The 10,496-nt window shown below is 44.7% G+C and overlaps 1 pseudogene across 1 annotated transcript in view; it reads right to left on the reverse strand.

The window, feature by feature from the left end:
• Positions 1-10,187, reverse strand: part of LOC149328515 (uncharacterized) — a 29,898-nt pseudogene extending 19,711 nt beyond the window's left edge. Inside the window, exons 1-4 of the transcript XR_016285808.1 lie at positions 10,038-10,187; positions 9,488-9,534; positions 5,666-5,704; positions 630-662 (exon numbers count right to left, since the gene is read on the reverse strand). The product of XR_016285808.1 is annotated as an uncharacterized LOC149328515 (transcript). The remainder of the gene's footprint in view (positions 1-629; positions 663-5,665; positions 5,705-9,487; positions 9,535-10,037) is intronic.
• Positions 10,188-10,496: the final 309 nt, after the last annotated feature.

Consider the following 10,496-nt stretch of genomic DNA (forward strand, 5'->3'; position numbering starts at 1 on the left):
ACCTGTGTTACCAAATCAATTCATTGTTTTGTGTACTACATTAAAACATATGCACTAGAGCTGTTCAAGCTCGGCAATAGCATCACGTAACTGTCTGCGAGTGTTCAAGTTGAAAACATTATCAGGCATCTCATTGAATATACATGGGATATAATATGACCTCATAGACATACCAAAATGAGTACCAAAATAGACATACCAAATGATAATATTAATATTATCCTCAGGACAGCGATAGGCAGCGACTGAATTATTTTATTATATACAGCAAATTTTCACTTAAAAACGAAATTTTGAAAGTAAGTACATAATTTGGCATGAAATGAACAGAAAAACTTAAGTCTGAACATTTATATTTGTACTGCAGAAAAGGCGTCTGATAAGAAGCCACTTGCTCAACCATGGCTTATGTGGTCCTGAAACATGAAGAACTCTTTGCCGTAACGGAATGATGGTTTCTTTTTTTTTTCCTAACAAACGCCTAGATAGATAAGAGTCATGTGAATAAGAAACTTTTTTGTCGGAACCTTAGTTATTTCTGTGCTGTGTACAACGAAACCTGAGACTGCTTTCATTACGTATCTTGTTGACTCTTTCAAGTTTTTTACATTTCAAACAATATTACTCACCTCTAAGAGAGGTTGCAATGCTTCAATCGGTGTCTGCCGGAGAACGAAAGCGGGGGAATATATTTCATTAAAAGAATCTCCATACCCATGACCACTCTTAATATAGGAATTTGCTGAATAATGCCTTGGCTTTCCTCAAGAATTGAAAAAAAATTCAACGCTTATTCTGGTCGAAATCTCCCGGGCATTATAAGTTGCCCTCAGGTGCTTGGTTACTTAGTTGCTCTGCAAAGATATGTCATATGATGACAGACATCTGACACGTTGAGGGCACAGGAATGAGGGTCCATGCCTTGCGCTGCATTAAATTAATCTGTCCTCATGATTATTTACTTCTTAACGCATTCCTAAACGTTGAGCAACAATTTCAGCATCGCTGTGTTAATCATAACATCTGGTGGATATTATTTGCTATAACACTTCGGAAAACCCAAAATAAAAAAATAGATGGTCGACTTGCCTAGTAACGCTAAATTATATATATATATATATATATATATATATATATATATATATATATATATATACGAGGTCTGTTAGAAAAGTATCCGACCTTTGGCCGAAGAAAAAAAAATGGCATAACTGGAGCGTTGGAAACCTAATCACCCTCGAAGTAGGCTCCTTGGGACTCCACACACTTCTCCCAGATGTGCTGCCACTGTTGCAAGTATTCCGAAAAGGCCTTTCTCGGAATGGAGTTTAGCGCAGCTGTCGTTGCAGCCATAATGTCCTCTCTTGTCTGAAATCGCGCTCCTTTCAATGGCCTCTTGATTTTCGGAAACAACCAGAAGTCGCAGGCGGTCATATCAAGAGAGTAAAGAGTCTGCCGAACTACAGGAGTCTGGTTTTTCGCCAAAAAATCAGAATCAAATGCAGGGAATGTGCAGGAGCATTGTCATGATGGATGCGCCAATTTCCTGTTGACCTCAACTCCGGTCTCTTGCGCCGCACAGCATCTCGTAGGTGACGGAGGACACCCCTGTAGTACTCTGTGGTCATTGTTTGACCCTGGGGCGTGCGTACTCGTGGTATGCCACACAGCGAGAGTCCAAGAAAGCAGTCAGCATCACTTTGACGTTGCTGATCATTTGGCAGGCCTTCTTTGGTCTCGGGGACGTGGAATAATTCTACTGTGACGACTGGGATTTGCTTTCCGGGTCGTACCCGTACACCCAAGACTCGTCACCAGTGATTATGGTGTTGATGAAGTCGGGGTCACTGTTTGTAGAATCCAGCTTGTCCTGTGAGACTTCAACACGAAGCTGCTTTTGCTCCACCGTGAGCAGCTTCGGCGCGAATTTCGCCGCAACTCTCTTCATGGCCAAATCCTCGGTGATAATGGAATGTGCAGAAAAACTACTGATGTTCACCTCTTCCGCAATTTCTCGGATAGTCACACGACGGTCCCTGATCACCACAGCGTTCATTTCGGCAGTGACCTGCTCATTTCGGCATGTTGATGGCCGACAGGAGCGTGGCTCGCTCTCCACCGATGTGCGACCGTCTTTAAACCAGTTGTACTATTGCTTAATTTGTGTGCTGCTGTAAGCATCATCACCGAAAACCGTCTGAATATTCCGAATGGTTTCCACTTGGCTGTTGCCCCGTTTCTGGCAAAATTTGATGCATTAGCGCTGCTTCTGTTGCACCGCCATTTTGCTTGCACTAAAAAACCGACGAGAGCACTGCGCACTACCTCACTCAAACGCTGCCTCCCAGCGACTGACGCTATCTGCAGGCGGGAAAAAATTCGTGCATGCGCACGACGGTTCAAGGTCTGCTGGTGCAAGCGCGCTTGTTTCATATCCATCAGGTGTTCGCAAAAAAAAATAAGGTCGGATACTTTTCTAACAGACCTCGTATATATATATATTAGGGGTGTGCGAATATCAAATTTTTCGAATACGAATCGAATACGAATACTTGATTCCGAATATCGAATCGAATATCGAATAATCAAGGACAGATGCATTTAACCACTACAAAACATTTATTTGAGCACCCAAGAACATCACAGTTCAACTATCGATGACTAAATGAACAAACAAGGTGTGTGTGGCTGCACAAAAGGTATCAAAGTCTCGAACATTATTCTTAGAAGAGTGGAAATATCAGAGAGGATGGCTAGTACACAGCATTGATTAAGGCTAGCTTGCCGTCAGCACAAAAGCGCGTTGCTGGGATGAGCATAAAAGGTTGTCCTGAAGGAAAACCAGCTGCACCACATGGTCAGGCAGAAGTAGTTCCCTTCTAGCTCGAACGATTCCTCCAGCCACGGAAAATGCCCTCTGACTTGGCACTGACCTGGCACGTATTGTCAGGTACTTCGCGCACAGCTCTGACTGTTGCAACTTCGCAGGTATAGCCACAAAAAGCTCACGAGCGCAGTTAGCTATGGCATGGCCCTTGGAAAAATTCGAAGGGAAAATTTTCCTTCATCCATGCGCATTGCTCTGGGCGCCGCCATGTTGTTATGTCTGTGTCGACAGGGCTAGTGGACCGAAATGAACGCCGGTGCTCACAATGAATATTCGGCTAGGTACGAATATTCGCGTCGGGTCGAATATTCAAAAGAACACGAATACTTGGATTTCGAATCGAATACGAATACTAAAAATATAATATTCGAAATATATTCGAAAATTTCGAATATTGGCACACCTCTAATATATATGCATCCCTTCCCACAGCGAAGGGATGCATGACCCGCTGGTAGCGCGGCCTTGAAGCATGGACAAATAAACACAACAAACAAACGCTACAGAGACTCGCGGGAATATATATATATATATATATATATATATATATAGAGAGAGAGAGAGAGAATCGATCGTGGAGGCCAATATGTTTTCTTTCTCGAAGCCTATACTACTTCGCTATATACCCCTTTTAGCAGTCAAGTACTTTATGCTCTCGCAATATATATATATATATATATATATATATATATATATATATATATATATATATATATATATATATATGACAGAAGCCAACAGCCACAGAAACCAAGGGGCACAGGGGATTTTTATTTATTTATTTATTTTGTGGTGTTGATCAATTTAGAGTATTACTGAATATGTTATCGCTTAAAGCTAATCCTCTGTCATATTTATAACGAGCCCCTCATTCCCCTTCCTTGTTTGCTATATATATATATATATATATATATATATATATATATATATATATATATATATATATATATATATATATATATATATATATATATATATATATATATATATATATATATATATATATACTTGGCCAGGTTCCTCACCATGTGGTGGGTAGTCAGCAGCCTCAAAAAAACAGATAAGTGGCCGTAGCCGCGATAACTCCACCATCTCCCACACAGGTGTCCCCACAAAGACGCACATTTAATACACCATACGCGACACAAACACTAGCACATAAAACAAACTAATAAAACTAACACGAAACACAAGTACTACCAATACAGGCGACCCGGGAGCACCCAGTCTACTAGTGTTCGGCGTTTTAGCTCACGGTTCGGTGCTTATGAAGCGTTGCATGGGTCCACTCAGTGACAACCAGGTAGCCGGCGTCGAGGTGCTGTTCAAAGTGCTCAGGCTGGCGTCGCTAGCGGCGTCGTTGGCGGCGTCGTACGAGCTCCCAGTTAAATAACTGGGAGTCAACTTAAAGTTACCTAATCAGTACAGATATCCAGCCTATTATTTCTGACGCCTTAGCTGTATTCTCATGAGCTACACCACTGAAAATGGTGCACCAAAATAACAGGGAATGTTAGGTTTAACACCCTTCTGCAGCGTTCATAAAGAAATCTCTGCCTCTCCCGTAACCGAGAGTAAAGTAAGCATGAAATGTTTACGGGCATAATGCGAAGCGTACGAGGACACGACGAGACGCAGGCCTGACAAGAATGTATATGCAGCGCGTTCGAAGCTGTCCGAAGTGCGTAGAGGCGAAAGCGTTTTCAACACCACTTTGCGTATGTGACACTGGTGATGTTACCACTGGATTACGTCACACATAATTCATGACGAAGTAATGACAAATTACTTATTAGTGTGTAATGACTGATTAATGACGAAATACTAATAAACTGCTAATTAATGACGCTTAAGCTTCGCCTTTATGAGTGGAACGCGACAGGGTCTTGTAGCGCTGCCAGGCAGTCCGCGGAACGCCACCACCCGTTCGGCGTGATGCTTCGTCCTTTGAACGCGACGCTTTTTGAGGAAAGGAAATTACGCAGTAATTCTCTGCCATCTCGGTGGACACCCGAGCCGCACCTTACAGGAAGGTAAGAACGCCACCACCCGTTCGGCGCGATGCCTTGCCCTTTGAACGCAACGTTTTTTGAGGACAGGAAATGGAGCAGTAATTCTCTGTCATCGCGGTGGACACCCGAACCGCACCGTACAGGAAGGGAGGAACGTCACCACCCGTTCGGCGCGATGCGTTGCCCTTTGAACGAAACGCTTTTTGAGGAAAGGAAATGGCGCAGTAATTCTCTGTCATCTCGGTGGACAGCCGAACCGCACCATACAGGAAGGGAGGAACGCCACCACCCGTTCGGCGCGAAGCTACCGGCGCTTGTATGCCGGTCCTGTAGGAGGGCTTAGAGAGCTCGTTAAATCTCGTACGGTGCCCGGATATGGCACTTTTTGCATGCGTTATTAGAAATCGGAAATTATAATTCCGTGCATTATCAAACGCACAGCCCGACTGATATCTTGATAAACATTGAGAAGGCACTGGCAGCAGTTTTTTTTGTGACTCGTTTGGAGACCAACCGGCGCTTGCATGCCGGTCGGGTAGGAGGGCTTAGAAAGTCTCGTCAACTATCGTACGGTGCCCGGATGTTCTTGTTTCAGAGCCCGGATGAGTGGATTACGGTCTCGGCGTGACGTCACCACACTGCCGACAACGGGAGCTAAAAGCATTTCATGCTTAAAACCGGTTTCAGCCAGACAGAGAAGCAGACGCACAGCGGCTAAATGAGGGGAACGAGCACTCTAAGTGCAAGCGCCCTGAAACGAACTTACCTGGGAGGTTCCGCAAGTCACAAGCGTGTCTCCTAAGCACTGTGAGGAAAAATCATTAGTTTTAGGTTACTGCATGCATGTACAGCTACACAGACAGAGTCACATGTGAATGGAAATCGACTTACGCCATCAAACTGAATACGCTTGCACTGAGGGCATTTTTCTTGATAATAAATACCGGAATACCTACGCAATCAACACTCACGAGTACGCTGAGAGAAAATACAGCTGTGTGGTTAGGTATTTTTGCAGCTGATATGGTATTCTATATATATATGACTCCGCGTGTTGTTGCGTGCAAGTGTAAACTCAATATTTAACTGGCACTTTTAGCGGCACACAATAGAAACGTCCTCTTAAGAGCACCAATCTCAGTCCAGCGGATTCAGCTTTCGCGTAGCATTGAACCACGCTGACTAGATAAGCAAGCAGTGACGTAATTTGAATACGCAACAGTGATTAGACTGAACACGGACGTGATTAGTGTTAGCAAACACGACACGCGCACTCTACCACTTTACTTTATCATGACCGAGTAACATTTTGAGCACTGTGAATAGTTATCGCTCAAATTTCCTATCTAATTTTTAGTGTCATACGTGTCGTTACCAGTATGCGAAAAATTTACATCACCACTCAGCAGCAAGCAAATGCTGGAGGTTTGACGCTGCCGAGTACGAGCGCGTTAGCCGGGATCGACCAAAGCGGCGTTTGTCCACCCGGGCCTCCTCGTTCACATTCCCACAGCGAAGGGATGTATGACCCGCTGGTAGCGCGGTCGCCATCTCCAGAGTGAGAGAGCGGAACACCATTTTGCTACCGGCCAGCAGAGCAGCACGTCGGTCCATTCCGTTTGAACTCGGCATCGACAGTTACGATGCTTCGGTGGAAAGAACGTCACGTTGCGCGAGCCCTAAAGGCTCAGAGATACAAGCTATGGAAGCCGAGGCACAGAGACTTATAAGTACTAGTCAAGGAGGCAGCAGCGAGTGCACCCTAATGTAGGCGCTCCAGCCAATGCGTGGACTGTTTCTCACAATGCCGCAGTCGCAGTAGAGCTGAAGCCAGGCTAGAAAGGGAGAGAGGGGGTCGTTTGTCTTCGTGCCCCCGGGAGGCGTTCCTTGTTCGGGCTAAGGGTGCGAAGGGTTGAAGTCGGAAAGATGCAGCTAGGATGCAGATCCGCTTGTGCTGTAGACCTTTTCTCCACGGCACACGGATTAAAGCTCGTTGCTATAAAAAGTTGTTTAAGAGTGCAGCCTGAAATCACAGGCGCCTGGCGAGGAGCTCGATGAAATGGGATTAACCGCGATGCCATGCAACCGGTTAACACCTTTGGCTAGAGACCGTACAGTCGGGGACAAAGGTCTCCGGACCACGCGTTCCTCTAACGAAGCCGATAGCTCTGCTATCAGTCGGCGGCTGGAGACCACACTTGTGGAGGTAAAAGTTAAATTTTTGTTCTTTCATCTCCACAAGTGCAGTCTCCAGCCGCTGTCCGATAATAGAGCTGTAAGCTTCGTTTGAGGAACACGTGGTCCGGAGACTTTTGTCCCCGACTGTACCTTTTAGGGGCATCTGCCGCTGCCTTCCCGACTTCACTGCTTACTATAGCCGGTTCGCAGCGGCCAGCAGTTAGCTTTGCGAAAATGGAGGAAATCTCAACTGGGACCGAGTGCTTTAAATATCACCTGAGCAATATGTGTTCTTTAGATTCTTGATGTTCCGGTTTTGGGCTACTCTCTCGGTGTTCTTTATTTCTTTCTTATTTTGTTTTTATCTCTCACGCACACACAAAACTTCTGTGCAGGCTAGCCACGCGCCACAGCACAGCTTGGTTATGCGCCTGAACATAAGTTTTCACAAAGTTAGCAAATCTCCTGGAATCGATAGTCCAAGTACACATTGACGGGTTTATAATCGGATTAGTGTCTTTCCAGCTAAGCACGACCTGTGATTATATCTTGGTCTGATCTCCCCCTTTTTTAATAAACATGCGCATTGAGGACAGGGAAATCAAGCTACCTGCTTACCTAACGTATTTGTCAGCCGTCTTCTAACGAAACCTGCTTAAACGTTAATTAATGATGCACTGCGGTCGAGTTGGTTAAGCTTGACTTTGCTTTGGTGGTGTGGTTTATTTTACATATCTTCGAAGATTGTGGCGCTAAAGGCTATATGACTCACCCTAACCGTCAGGCTGCAGAGCGGACATTTTTGATCATGGTTCCAGGTTATCCAAGAAATATAAATCTGCGTTCTTTAGCACGAATAGGAAGCTTGCGTGTGCAGTGTCCATTTTGTGCTCGCCACTTCATTTAATGCTAAAAAATTCCAGTTCCTTCGTTGCTGGCAAAGTGTCCTTCACCCCTTCGCTTCTCACTTACGTCTTAATAAAGAATTCGTCTCTTTAAGAAAATAACCATGTTTAAAGGACGCTGTATCCTACCAAAATATAACTAAGAGAACGCAGCTTTATTTAATGTTATTACCTCAAATACCTTTGGAGGGGTATTAATTAAGGGATAGCGTCAACAATGAAGATAAAAGGAACAATGCAAGATGTGTTTAAAATATATAGGACGTCAAAATTTTTTGCTACCGATAACGAGCAGCGAATGTCTAGGATAAGTTGTGGAAGGCCGTTGCAACCTTTAACGGCATGCGTAAAGAATAAGGCGGAGAAGGTTACAGTTTGAGCGCCAGGACTCCAAACTTAGTGAGAATGGCTTGTGTTGTGTGATAATCACGGTGCTTGCAAAATAGGGTGCATGATTAGGTGGCTGCTACCGGAAACTGCGGTAAAATCAAATGATGTGTGGCGAATGACGGCAGAGGCCAAATAGAATATGATAGGCTGATGACATTGATATAATAGAGTGTGGTCGAATCTTGCGGCGCGGTTATCGAGTGTTTTGAGACCGCTTAGGAGGATACAATGGGGAGGGTTCTGTTCGGCTTATTATGATTTAGATACAAAGAAGTATTTGCATTCTCACATGAGGTACAGTGAGGTGAAAGTGAAGTTCAGGAAATGCCAGTCTAGTATCAGCTCCTGATAATATTACCTTGGCAACATGCGCATTTCATTTCAGGCCACCTAATTTTTTAAAGTATGGTATTGATTCAACCTAACCTAACCTAACCTAACCTAATCGTCAGTTGTTGCACCACTGTTCGTTGTGGTTAAGCTCCAGTTGTAGGGCTTCGTGACTAGCAGTGTTGGTTACTGGTCTGTTGATCGCGCATTCATTTCTTATTGCTGATATCAATACAAGCAACTTAAATAATTTTTAATAGCCGTTATTATTAGCATATGTCGCAATTTTCTATTTACTTTGGAAAAGCATGATTACCATGAGAAGTTGAGCTTACTGTCTTGAACAAGTTATAGTCTACTGTCTGCAAAAAACAATTCCATAACCGTGCGCCCTGTTCGCTTTTGTTGCGGAAGCAACACTACGCCAGGTGTGAGCGATTTCGCGGAGCCCCGGAGAGCCCCAACTGCGCATGCGCGAGTAGCGAGTGACGTCAGAGCAACGCGGAGCCGCAGCCGATTCCTCCGCTGCGCGGGAGACCCAGGTGTCATCGCCGCTGTGCCAGCAGTGCATTCTCCAGGAGGAGTGACGTCACCCGCCGCACAGCTGCGGCTCTGGGGCCACCGCCGATTCCTCCGCTACCCGGGTGACTGAGATGTGCAGCCGCCGTTGCGATTGCCGCGCCGTTGCTTCCACAATCTACTCGGGATGGCCAGTGGTCAAACTACAGCCGATTTGTTTTTCACGCACAACACGCAAAATAAGTAACAAGGAGATATTTCATTACCGTTCCCAATCCACCAACGTCTGGCAACGTCAGATTCACGCAGAACCCTAAGGAAACGAAAGAAAATATATAATTTACAAGGGCAATTTTAAGTTCGCATTGCGGCCACACGTATTCTCATTAGAGATGCCGCACATCAGTCATGTTTTTTTTTTCAGTATCTCATCAGCTTAATACTGTTTGCCTTCATGAGTTAAATAAATTCAGTTATGAAGCCCTTGAGGAATATTGGCTTAAAGTCTTGGCATGGGGCGCCTGTGTCTCATCTCCCCTTTTTGCGTCGTTCGTGAAGTTTGCGCTGTTTTCGTTGTGATGGAAAACGAACTAGCTCGTGATGTGTTCTTCAAGTACATAAAATAGGATGAATACTGTTTGAGATAGGTACAGAAGCCAAAGCTGGTTTACATGGTACGACATTTTCAACTCCTCTATGCTCCGCTAGGGCATTGGCGGCAGTAATTGCTATAGGCAGTACCTTAAAATGCCAACTTTCAGGATCGCAATAGTTTGGGATAAAAGACAGAAGTAAAAAGGCAATGAATCCTCTCACCGCCGTCGCCGGGGTCAGCGGAGCGGACCGTCGTGAACGTGGCCACCAAAAGAAAGCAGAAAACGAGTGCGGAAGACGCCATGCTTGTGAGGCTCTCCTGTTGCTGTGAGCCGAGGCTGATGTGGAGGGCGACTTATGTACTTGAGCCATATTTCATTTGAAGCTTTTACTTTTTCATTGGTTCGTAAAATGGAGGTTTTGAAGCACGCCATATGTCCCCGCTGTGTTCATGGAGCAAATTTTTTCTTTTTGTTTTGGGGTTTTTCTCTGATTTTGATTTTATGGGATTCTCATACGTACTGAGTCGCTTAGTCACTACTGTTTTTCCATTCTTTATGATATATTTCCTGCAATCGCATTCCTAACGAGATATTTCAGTTCGATGGGCCCAGTAATGAAATTCAGCAGCCGTACGTGGATTTTCTTTTTTTATTGCAGCACACGTGCTAAAAGTATCCT

This window comes from Amblyomma mixtum, chromosome 9, assembly GCF_055824585.1.
Source record: "Amblyomma mixtum isolate Tamu chromosome 9, ASM5582458v1, whole genome shotgun sequence".
In the NCBI taxonomy this organism is placed as follows: Eukaryota; Metazoa; Arthropoda; class Arachnida; order Ixodida; family Ixodidae; genus Amblyomma; species Amblyomma mixtum.